Genomic DNA, 12,907 nt, shown 5'->3' with positions numbered 1-12,907 from the left:
GCATGGTCCCACCAGAGGCTGGGGATATGAGTGGGTGGGGCCAAGGGAAATGGTCAGAAGGTACAACAGTTCAGTTCCTTACAGGAGGACCAAGTTCTGACCTTTTTCACATCAAGGTGACTTTAGTTAATAATGTATTATACCTCAATTGTTAAAAGAATGGATTTTTAAATGTTCTTACCAAAAATAAGCATGTGAGGCGATGGATGTGTTAGCCTAACTTGCTCATTCTGCAATGTATACATGTATCAGTGTATCACATCGTATCCCATAAATATATCCAATTATGTCATTTAAAAAATTCAGCACTTGTGTGTTTTAACATGTGGACATTTATAGACAGGTTCAAAAAGTTCTCTTGCAACCCAGAACTCATTGTTAAGTATGAGTCTTGATACATGTAAGAAGGGATTTGGGAGGCCGGATCATGAGGTTAGGAGTTTGAGACCAGCCTGACGAATATGGTGCAACCCCATCTTTACTAAAAATATAAAAATTAGCTGGGCGTGGTGGCATGCGCCTGTAATCTCAGCTACTCAGGAGGCTGAGGCAGGAGAATCACTTGAACCCAGGAGGTGGAGGTTGTTGTGAGCTGAGATCATGCCACTGTACTCCAGCCTGGGTGACAGAGTGAGACTCCGTCTCAAAAAAGGATATTATACCTATACCTGAGACAGTTAACTGATGGGAGTATTGACAACTGTAAAGGTTGGTTCCAGGCTGGGAACATTAGCCCATGCTGGAATCCCCCCACTTTGGGGGCTGAGTTGGGAGGTTTGCTTGAAGCCAGGAGTTAAAGACCAGCCTGGGCAAGGATAGCAATATCCCATCTCCACAGAAATTTAAAAATTGGCTGGGTGTGGGGGCATGCACCTATAGTTGTAGCTACTCGGGAAGGAGAAGGCTGAGGCAGAAGGATTGAGTCCAGGAGTTGGAGGCTGCAGTGAGCTCTGATGGCAGTGCTGTACCTCCACCCTGAGCAACAGAGTAAGACCCTGTCTTTCAATTTAAAGTTGGTTCTAGGGTTGTAGAATAGGTTAAAAGCTGTGGGATATGGGGGGAATCTGCGCTATATTAATTTTGTATTCCAATTTCATGTTGACTTTGCTATATCAAGATTGCTTTTTGTTTTAAGGGCTTCTCTGTTGAGAACATTTCTGGAGTTAAACGTATTGGTATATTCCACAGATCTTTACTACTGAGCATGATAGCTTAGGAATGAATATGACTTGAACTCATTCATGTTTGGAGAGGTATTCAAATTGAGAACTGGGTAGAACTACCTACTCTAAAAATGACCATAGAGTAAATTGGTTGAAGAAATTAGATCCCAAAGATCCTTGGTAAATTTTGAAGTCTTCATCAGTATATCCATGTCAAAAGGGGATGACAGAAGCCAAAATAAATGAACTGTGGGCTAACAGGACAACTGAATTAAGCATCAGTCGTATTAAAAAGGGCTAACTTGCCAGAGCTTGGTAGCTCTTCTTGGTGGCTAGGCCCAGAAGAAGATTAACAATCACTACAATTTGGCTTTTAGGAAGCCACATCCCTAGGAGAAGGGGGAGAAAACCACATCAAGGGATCACCCCATGGGACAGAAGAATCTGAACAGCAGCCCTTGAGCCCCATATCTTTACTTTCTTAGTCCACCCCGATGAGAAGGAACCAGAAAAACAATTCTGGTAATACGACAAAGCAAGGTTCTTGAACATTCCCAAAATCTCACACTAGCTCACCAGCAGTAGATCCAAATCAAGAAGAAATCTTTGAATTGCCAGAAAAAGAATTCAGAAGGTCAATCATTGAGCTACTACTCAAGGAGGCACCAGAGAAAGGTGAAGTCCAACTTAAATTTTGAAAAATATAGGATTGAAAGGACTAACTTCAAGATAAATCTTTCGAAGATAAAATTGACTTCAGCTCTTTAGAGGAACTAAGGTGACCTTGATGGATGGTGGAAGGAATCACGACATCCAAATCCTTTAAATAAAAATTTGAGTATAGTCTTTGGAATCCTTCAGACTGGGTTCAAACCCTGGATTTTTTAGCTAACAACTTGGGGAGACTGTATTAGTCTGTTCTCATGCTGCTGATAAAGCTTTCAGTGTCGGGTATGTCTATAATGGACTCAGTTCCATTTAAGAAAAAGCTTTAATGGACTCAGTTCCACATGGTGGGGAGGCCTCACAATCATGGCAGATGGTGAAAGGCATGTCTTACCTGGAGGCAGGCAAGAGGGAACTTGGGCAGGGAAACTACCCTTTATAAAACCATCAGCTTTCATGAGATGTATTCATCACAGGAACAGTACAGGAAAGATCTACTCCCATGATTCAACTACCTCCTACCAGGTCCCCCTGATGACGTGGGAATTGTGGGAGCTATGATTCCTGATGAGATTTGGGTGGGGACACAGCCGAACCATAACAGCATTGCTTTCCCTTCTTGAGCTTTGGCTTTTTGATATATAACATGAGGATGGAATAGTAAGAGTCGACCTTCCTAGGCCCACTCTGATCAAATTAAATCAATTAAATCCTTATGGGTGAAATTCAGGCAGGGATGTTTTGTGAAAGCATTTCACATGATTCTAATACGTGGCCAGGTTTGAGAATGTCTTGAGTAGATGAGATCTAAAGCATTCGATCTCAAATTTTAGGCTGTATGCCATGCAAATCACCTAGGCTTGAACACTAGCAACCCTAGTTGCCAGGGTCAGAAAAGGGACTCAGAGATATGCCTTGTGAACAGGCTCTCCAGGTGCTTCTGATGCAGGCAACCCATGGACCACATTTAGAGGGGAGGAAATAATGGCTTCAGCTCTTTCATCTTTGATGTACTAAGAATCTGCTGGGGGAAGGTATTGAGTGGGCTGTATTGATTGGAAAGGGAATCTTCATTTAAGCAGCAGAAAAAGGGTTAGTTTTCAGAAATAGAAGTAAGTGAAAATGTATAGTTCAGCAGGACATTGTCCAGACAAACATAAGGAGGAAGGGAATGGTAAAATGTGCTGCTTGGGACCTCTTTGATGAGGATGCCAAGAGCACGGTGTCTGGTTGTAGATCTGAGGTCCCATGGAAGTCTCAACTGCTTATGATTAATTCCTGTTTCCTCTAGTGGTGTCCACTCCCCATGAAAATTATAAGACAAGCTTTATAAGACCGGATGTTGGTTCTGAGAATAGGTTATGAAATCCATGGCTTCCACCTTGTGGGCACTCTCTGGCTCTTTTTACTTGCTGAAGGAAGCTGGCATTACTTCATAAAGCAAGCTTGCATGTTGTGAGCTGCCCTACGGATAGACCTTCACGGCTGGGAACTGAGGAATGAAAGTCCCTGGCTACAGTCAGCAAAAAACTCAGTCCGCCAGTTCAATCTGCAAGGACTTGAATCCCGCTAATAGCTTTGCAAGTAAGCTGGAAAATGTATCCTTCTCCAGCCAACACTTTACATGACAATGGCCCCCACCAACACTGATTGCAGCCTCTTGCAAAACCCTGAGCCAACCTGGGCCTCTGGCCCACAGAACCTATAAAAGTTTTTTTTTTTTTTTTTTTTCTTTTTTTTTGAGATAGGGTCTCTGTCACTGAAGCTGGAATGCAGTGAGTGATCTTGGCTCACTGTAGCATCACCCTTGACTTCCTGGAGTCAGGTGTTCCTCCTGCCTCAGTCTTCTGAGTAGTAGCTGGGACTACAGGAGTGCACCATGGTGTTCAGCTAATTTTTAAATTTTTTTGTAGAGACATGGTCTTCTGATGTTACCCAGCCTGGTCTTGAACTCCTAGTCTCAAATGATCCTCTTGCCTTGGCCTTCAAAATCTTACAGGCATGAGCCACTGTTCCCAGCCATGTTAGTTATTTTAAGCTTTTAAATTTGGAGGTAACGTGTTATGCTACAATAAATAACTTACACAAAGACTTAAATTTATTGTGAGTTTAATGATGTGGGCGCTCACTAGTAAAGTCCTGGGAAAGCTATACAGTGACAGTTCCTTGTGTCTTGGGGGATACTTCCAAGGCTTTGCTTTTCAGACCAAGCCTCTAATCTGGCTCCCCCAGTTTGTAGTAGCTGTGCAGCATTCTCTCACTTCTGAGACCTGGTTTTCCTATCCAGAAAATAGAGATGGCCTTGTCTCTCTTGAAAGTTGGGAATTGGAGATGAAGTGGTTCTTATCACAAAGACAGTAGTGCTTTTTACTTTGACATAAACAAGCAGATTTACAAGGCATGGTCGGCAGGATTTCTGCACCCTAGTGAACAAGCTCTGCGTCATCTCCTCTTGAGTATGGGAGGAGTCTGTGACTAGGATGCGATAGCACTCCCTTGGTAGCAGTAATAGGTTACTTATCAGTGGACAGAGTTAATCTGAAGGGAGATAACCCTGGGTAAGCCTGAACTAGTTAGAAGAAACTTTAAAAGAATGTGAAGAAATTCAGAAAGGCACACCTCTGCTCACCTGGAAGAAGGTGTAAATATCCACATAGTAAACTTTCTATGGGGCTGCCTTGAAAGGAATGGCTGGTGGATTTTACGGGCTAAGAGAAGTCACCAGCTAACAACTAGCAAGGAAGTGGGGACCTTAATCTTACCTCCATGAGGAACTAAACTTTGCTGACAACCCTGATGAGTTTGGAAGATGATTTCAAGCCTCAGATGAGAATCACAGCCATAGTCAGCACTTCAGTTGTAGCTGGGGAGATCCTGAGCACAGGGCCCATCTCTAACCCATACCTAGACTTCTGAGCCCTGGAAATTGTGAGATCTCAAATGTGTGCTTTAAGTTACTAAGCATGCCTACTTTATTTTACAGCAACAGACATTAATACTCAAGGTTAGGATGGTCGTCTAATGGTATGTCAGGCACATTTGTAATGTTTCACTCTATGACTGTTACCGGAAAGGGGTCCAGATCCAGACCCCAAGGGGAGAGTTCTTGGATCTTGCACAAGAAAGAATTCAGGGCGAGTCCGTAGGGTAAAGTGAAAGCAAATTTATTTAAGGAGTAAGGGAATAAACGATGGCTACAGCATAGAACAGCGGCATGGGCTGCTCAATTGAGTATACTTAGTTATTTCTTGATTATATGCTAAACAAGTATATTATTCATGAGTTTTCCTGGAAAGGTGCAGGCAATTCCCGGAACCCAGGGTTTCTCTCTTTAGACTACAATAGGGTAACTTCTGGACATTGCCATGGCATTTGTAAACTGTCATGGTACTGGTGGGAGTGTCTTTTAGCAGGCTAATGTATTATAATTAGCATATAATGAACAGTGAGGGGGACCAGAGGTCACTTTCATCACTATTTTGGTTTTGGTGGGGTTTGGCTGGCTTCCTGTTTTATCAACAGTGTCTTTATGATCTATATCCTGTGATCCCAATCCTGTGGACCTCTCATCTCATCCTGTGATAAAAGTGCGTAACCTCCTAGGAATCCAGCCCTGCAGGTCTCCACCTTATTTGACCCCGCCCCTATTCAAGATGGAGTCACTGTTTCAAAGCCTCTGACACATTTCAAATGTCTCTGACTATACTTATACTATTTTGGTAACCCTAGTGCTCAGCACTCTGGGGAATGGTGGAGCATTGTTGATGAGCAAAGAAATGTGTAAAAGAATGAACAAAGAGGTAGGGTTCCTACCCCTTGGGTATTATGGCTGAAGAGAGAATAGTGCTGCTAAAATGGCTGCTCCTAAATCACGCTCCTTGATACACCCTATGAATTCAGTCTGTCTCCTTTGGGACTTAGGATTTGCCGACTTGGCTAATAGAATCCCTAAAAGACAAGCTTCTAGTATGTGCTGGGTTATTTCCCAAGAACCTGAGCATCAGTGACAACCAGAAGTAAAGTAAATGAATGGCTGGCATTTTAAGAGGATAGCTGCCGGTGAAGAGGAGCCAATGTTTGCACTTCTGAGAAGTATGGGGGCAGAAGCAGAACTTTTACTCAGACTGATCACAGTGGTAAATCAGATGCCAGCATCACCCATGGTATCAGCCTGAATGATTGCGGTCTCACTCCTGAGGCTTATGCTAAAGTGAGACTAGAAATAAGGTGGCTGAGGGCTGGGTGCAGTGGCTCACACCTGTAATCCCGGCACTTTGTGAGGCCGAGGTGGGTGGATCACTTGAGATCAGGAGTTTGAGACCAGCCTGGCCAACATAGTGAAACCCCATCTCTACTAAAAATACAAAAATTAGCCAATATGGTGAAATCCCGTCTCTATGAAAAATAGAAAAAAATTAGCCAGGTGTGGTGGCAGGTACCTGTAGCTGTAGTCCCAGCTACTCAGGAGGCCGAGGCAGGAGAATCGCTTGAACCCAGGAGGCGGAGGTTGGAGTGAGCCCAGATCATGCCATTGCACTCCAGCCTGGTCAATGGAGAGGAGACTCCTCATAAAAGGTGGCCAAAGAGCATTCTTCAGTGATCTGTAGCTGCATTATCCAATGTGGGCACCTCAAGCTGAGCTAGATACAGCTTTTTAAAAGAAATTTTATTTTTGGAGTTGTCTTGCTCTGTCGTCAAGGCTGGAGTGCAGTGGTACTTATCAGCTCAATGAAGTCTGGAACTCCTGGGCTCAAGCGATCCTTCCACCTCAGCCCTTTGACATAGCTAGGATCCATCAGCACTACCATGCCTGGCTGATTGTCTTCCGTAGCAACGGGGATCTCACGATGTTGCCCAGGCTCATAGCATATCCCTGCCTTGGCCTCCCAAAGTGTTGACATTATAGGCATGAGCTACTGTGCCTGGCCAGATGTGGCTTTTGAGCACTGGAGATATGGCTGGTTCAAACTGAAATGTGCTATGTGAAATTTATGCCAAGTACCAAGACTTAGTATGAAGATGTAAAATGTCTCCTTATTTCTCTATTCATAACATGTTGAAATGATACTATTTTTAATATTGTGAGTTAAGTAAAAGACTAGTTTAACCTATTTTTACTTCTGTGGCTTGTCTGCTAGACAACTTAAAATTATATACGCATCTTGCCTTATATTTCTGGTAGGCAGTGCCAGTTTAAAGCATGAGGAAATCTATACCAGAGAAGGCAAGGCCAAGAAAACTGAAAGAAGCAAAGTCAAACTTGGGCTAAAATATTAAAATGTGACAAGTCTATATGATTACTAGATAAGTAAATCATATTAAACTTGGGCTAAATTAAAATGTGACAAGTCTGTATGATTACTAGAGAAGTAAATCATGACTACTTTTACACATTCAAGTCTGTAATATTAATCAGAATGGGAAGAGTTGTCCAGTTTTTTCTCCTTAACCCTTCCCTTCTATTTCCCTCCCATTACCTCCTTCCCTCTCCTCCTTTAGTTTCCTCTGCCTTTTTTTGAGACAGGGTCTTGCCCTGTCATCCAGGCTCAAGTGCATTGGTGTAATCTTGGCTCACTGCAACCTCTGCCTCCTGGGCTCAAGTGATCCTCCCACCTCAGCCTCCCAAGTAGCTGGGACTACAGGCATATGCTACCATGCCTGGGTAATTTTTTTGGTATTTTTTTGTAGAGGGTTCTCACCATGTTGCCTAGGCTAGTCTCAAACTCCTGGGCTCAAGTGATCCATGGGCCTCGGCCTCTCAGAGTGTTGAGATTACAGGTGTGAGCCACCATGCCTGGGCTATACTTTGTGCTTTGTAGACAGGATAGCTTTGAGCGACCATACTGTTAAAAAATGACGTCTTCGGACCTTCTCATTCTTAGCCAATGAGATTAAAATATCTCTATGTAATAAACCTACCTCCAGACCCAGGATCTATCAGTGTAACACGTTGTTGAGTTCCTGGCTGGTTGGCAGTAAGGGAGTGGGCATTCTAGGAGAATGGCAGAGCTGTTGTCCTCTCTTAGGCAGTCATTACTTGGTTTAGATGCCTGCTGCCAGGAAGGAATGTGGACACTGTGCTCCCAAACTTGCAGCTTCTCAAGGGACACATTCTATGAAATCTTCCCATTTTCAAACACTGGAAGTTAACAAATATCTTGTAAATACCTGTCCATACCCAACGATAGAATCTTAGGGGGCATTTGGTTTCCAAAGCCACCAGGAGGCTGGGTTCCATCCTACACCTTAGACTCAGTCACAGCATCCTTGTGACTGATGTGGAGAGACCAAGAACATTTATTTCCTTCCTAGCACTGGTACCCAGAAATTTAGAGATTGGGGCAGGGATATTGAAGAAAATGGCCATGGCCTACTGGGGAGTCTCAGGGATATGAAACATGACTTCTTATCCCAACATCACAGTTGGTAGTAGCCTTGGCTGCTCAATTCTCCTCCCCTCTCCAAACTCCAAACAGACCCATATGGACATGGATAGTGTTCTGTTGGAAGATAAACCAAGTTGGTAGGAGACTCAGTTGTCAGTATTCAGTGAGTTTTAAAATACTAAGTCCAGTTTGCTTTGGAATATTGCTTCTGTAGCATAAAATATCTCTATAATCTTATCTAACCCTAGAATCTATGTCTGTGAGGCAAAGGGTGGGTCTTGGTACCTATAACAGTTTGTTATTGGAGTTGACTGTTCTGTTTCATTTCAAATCTATATCAAAGTGACAGAAATTCCTGGCTGAAAAATATCTTGAGGCAAACAAGAGGGGTGAAGATTTACTGTAAATCTTCCATCTCACTTTTTTCTGACAATCGGCTTTCAAAGTAATTATATTTCCTTCTATTTTACTAAGGAGGATGTGAGGGTTTAATGTGGTTGGACGTCTTGGCTGAGAACCAAGGTGGGGAGCTGAGATTTACACATGGGGCAGAGTGGCTCTGATGCCGTGTGTTTCTCTGCGTTTGTGGATGCGCATTGCAGATATGCAAAGCACACCGCAGGTTCATAGGTGGCTGCCAGTGGAGTAGGCACAGATACCAAATAACCATTAAAATGTTCAAGAATAGCTCTCAATAGGTGACCAGACTCCCAGGTTTTCCAAATTTAACCTCACTTAACACTCTCCTGTGGTCACAAAAGCCAGTGTCTCTTTTCAACATGGGTCTTTATTCCGCCCCCCCCCGCCCCCCGCAAAGTGAAGGGTGAGTAACTTTTTCAGACCCAAACCCTTAGTGTTGCACAATCTTACTGAATCTTCATCAAAATCCAATGAGGCATTTCCATAATCTGAAAAGTGAGCCCCAGAGAGGCGAAATTGCCAAAGTCACACAGCTAGGAAGAAGATGGAAGCTAGTAGAGGTGGGATCTAAAGTGAGGTTCATCTAGAATCTTTTTTTTTTTTTTTTTTTAAACAAAAAGGCCAAAGGCTGGGACATGGTAGCTCATATCTATAATCCTAGCACTTGGAGAGACCAAGGCGGGAGGATCATTTGAGCTCAGGATTTCGAGACCAGCCTGGGCATTCTAGTGAGACGTTGTATCTAAAAATAAAACTTAAAAGAGGAAAAAGACCTCTAACCACTACATCTTGTTGTCTGTTTTTCTATTCTTTCTGCTACATGCCTTAATCTTTGGCTTAATGGAAACAACAAAGATCTAGTGTCTTTCCATCAGCTTAGAAGAGTCAGAAAAATTTTAGGAAGAGGAGCTGATTTTTCCACCGTGCACGGCGTAATCAGTTTGAATTTCGGTATTTGTTGTAACTAACACTGAAAGTTTTGCGGGTTTTTCCTTTTCTCATAAAATGTGTACCTCCCCACCCCCCATCTTCATACACTCTTTGGGGTGAGAGGAGAACAGATCTTTGGGAAAAAAAAGGGAAACAGTAGAAAGAAAAATACATCATCTAGTCATGCAATTTAGGAAAATAAAGGAAAAAAGCAGCAGCAAGCCAGTTACGCTGACAGCCCCGTCCAGCTGAGCGGCAGTTTGGCTGCTGCTGAAATCCTACTTACAGTAATGAATTTCAATGCCACTCGCCAGCCTAGGAGTGTTTGGGGGAGATAAAAGTCGAGCTGTGTGCTGTGCCTCTGACCTGGTTTTCAGTTCTACACAACTTCTGGTGTGGTTGCAGAAAGTTGGACTTCCCAGATGTGAGCGTGAGGGCTTCGTTTTCTGGCCTGTAGTTTTATTGCTGTCTGCTTTAAGGCAGATTTTTGGAGGGGGTTTGTGCAGGGTTTAACTTGCTTTATAAGATTTGCTGGAGTCTGCATGCTGATGAGCTGCCAATTTGCATTCTGCGCCTTTGCAGCCATCACCTGCCCACAGCAGCACCATTACCCTACTTCCTGGGTCTCTGCTCTTCTATTTTCTACCTGCAGCCATTATTTTTTTTTTCTTTAGAGCCTGGGGAATTCTCTTGCTCTCGCTGACTTTTTGCTTCATTCAAGCAACACGCCATCTGTCTATTTCAGTCAGGGAGCTTGGATGTCAAAGTCACAGGCACCTGCTCGATTTCATGAGGAATCATCATGGGAGGGGTGGTGTGCACCCTCAAAGGAAGACCCTGGGGCCCTCTTGATACCCCACCATCTAAACAAGTGCTCGCTAGGCAGCTAGTAAAACCAGACATCTGAGTGCAGTGTGCAGTAAAGAGAAGAATGCTTTGGCTTTGGCTCCTAGCTCCAAGGCTTTTATATGCTTTGTTACATGGGGTAAATTACTTCCCTAGGCTGCTGCAAGGACTAAGTGCCAGGATATATGCTAAGTGTTTAGCATGTAGCAACAACTTTGGAGTCGGTGACCGTGATTCAGCTCTACCACTTAATAGCCATATGCCCTGGGCATGTCCCTAGCCTCGCTCAAGCTTCTGGTTCCTTACGGGTAGACTGGGGAAATAATAGGATTTATCTTGCCAGGGTGTAAGGATTAAGATAATGGTAATAAGGCCCACTTGCTGATCTCTTACTCTATCAGTACCTACATGTTGTGTAAGAATTGGCATATATATTTATGGTCTGATAATATATATATTGTAGTTACGCTAATGCACATAGAGACATTAAAAAGCAGTTGGTCTCTATGCATAGAGATTTATATGTATACGATTGCATAGAGTTCTGTGTATAAACATAGTGTAGAATATCATATGTGTATATGTACGTATACTATATATACTATATATCTTTTAACAGTCTGGTTCTGTTGCTCAGGCTGGAGTGTAGTGGTGCAATTATGGCTCACTGCAACTTTGCACTCTCAGGCTCAAAAGATCCTCCCACCTCAGCCTTCCTAGTAGCTGGCACCACAGGTGTGCACCACCACACATAGCTTATCTTTTAATCTTTTGTAGAGACAGGGTCTTCCCTATGTTGCCCACACTGGTCTTGAACTCCCGGGCTCAAGTGACCCTCCACTTTTTGCCTGCCTCCCCAAAGTGCTGGGATTATAGGCGTGAGCCACCATACCTGGCCAAAATGTGTATATTATTTGATCTTTAAAATATTTGAATGCATAAAATATATGGATACATGTACATTATATAGATATATACGTGATTTATTAGAGAAAATGCTTTGTTAGGTTAAGTGTTTTGTGTGTTTTAATACATCTCATTGTAAGAACCCTTTAAGTTAATGGTGCAATTATCCCCAGTTTATGGGTGAGGTAACTGAAAGAGGTTAGGAGAGGTTCTAAATGCTTTCTGAAAGCAGAGGGGTCTAGGAATCTGCTTTTTCAAGTTCACCAGGTTCTAAGAAAATCTGTAGCGCATAGGTTGGATGGACACTGTCTCAACAGTAAAATGCTTTTGCTTGTGTGTGCACATGTGTGTATGCATGAGAGTGTGCCCACAAAAACTACATTTCCTTCCAAAATGGCTACTTCCCAGGAAGTAGAAACAGGCTTCAGAAGACGTAGGTAATAAAAGTTGTCAGGATGTTGAGTGGGATCTTAAAGATAGTGGTCCAAGCTAACTGAACTGTATCTGTAATATTTTAGTTTAACATGGAGAAGATTTTACTGTTCAATATATTGCTTTAAGAAGTACATAGCTGGCCAGGCATGGTGGTTCGTGCCTGTCATCCCAGCACTTTGGGAGGCTAAGGTAGGTGGATTACCTGAGGCCAGGAGTTTGAGAACCAGCCTGGCCAACATGGTGAAACCCCATCTCTACTACAAATACAAAAACTAGCTGGATGTGGTAGCACGTGCCTGTAGTCCCAGCTACTAGGGAGGCTGAGGCAGGAGAATCACTTGAACCTGGGAGGCAGAGGTAGCAGTGAGCGGAGATCATGCCACTGCACTCCAGGCTTGGTGACAGAGCGAGACTCCATCTCAAAAAAGAAAAAGCCAGTGGGATGAAGCAATGGCTGCCCCTCAGGCATTGTCCACAGAAAATGCCAGCCAGCCTCTATTTCTGCATGAAGCATATGCATGACATATGGGCTTCCTTTCTCACCTCTGCCCACACTCCAGGGGGAGGACAGGAGTGGGATGGCAAGAATCTGCATGCACTGGCCAGGTCTCTTAAACTTGTTTGCTTCTGCCATCAATTTTCTCTACATTTCACATAAAATTTAGATGCTTCTCTATTTTGGATAACAGCCTGCTTTTGGAGATTCTAATGTAAACTGTATCTGTCATCACCTCTTATATCCTCCTATTTAGTGGAGAAGGGCTCAGGTATAAACCAGTATTTTAGGAAACCCTTATCCTCCCTCCCACCACCTGTGAGGATAAAGCTAGCGACTTGTTTTAATTAACATCCATACATATTGTGTAAGGAGAGCACAAGAATCCCAAATTTAACGTCACCACTACCACCATCACCATCGATAATAAAGCGGGCACAGACTTCAGGGTCCGACAGTTCTTCATGTTGTGCCCTCTTTCAACACTTGCTAGATACAGCTTTGGGCAAATCATATGACCTATCAGATCCTTCCTATCCTCATAAAATAAGGGTAACCCTATCTTTAAGGATCAGTTGACATAGGCCAGTACAAGCTGATTTATAACCGGCATGGTCTTCATATATAAGGAGTTTACAGAGAAGGGATGATTAAATATA

At 43.2% G+C, this 12,907-nt stretch overlaps 1 pseudogene; it reads left to right on the top strand.

The window, feature by feature from the left end:
• The first annotated feature begins 304 nt into the window (after positions 1–304).
• On the top strand, positions 305–413 carry LOC112437466 (small nucleolar RNA SNORA40; annotated as a pseudogene).
• Positions 414–12,907: the final 12,494 nt, after the last annotated feature.

Source organism: Pan paniscus, chromosome 18, assembly GCF_029289425.2.
Source record: "Pan paniscus chromosome 18, NHGRI_mPanPan1-v2.0_pri, whole genome shotgun sequence".
NCBI lineage: Eukaryota > Metazoa > Chordata > Mammalia > Primates > Hominidae > Pan > Pan paniscus.
This window is presented reverse-complemented; position numbering and strand designations above follow the sequence as displayed.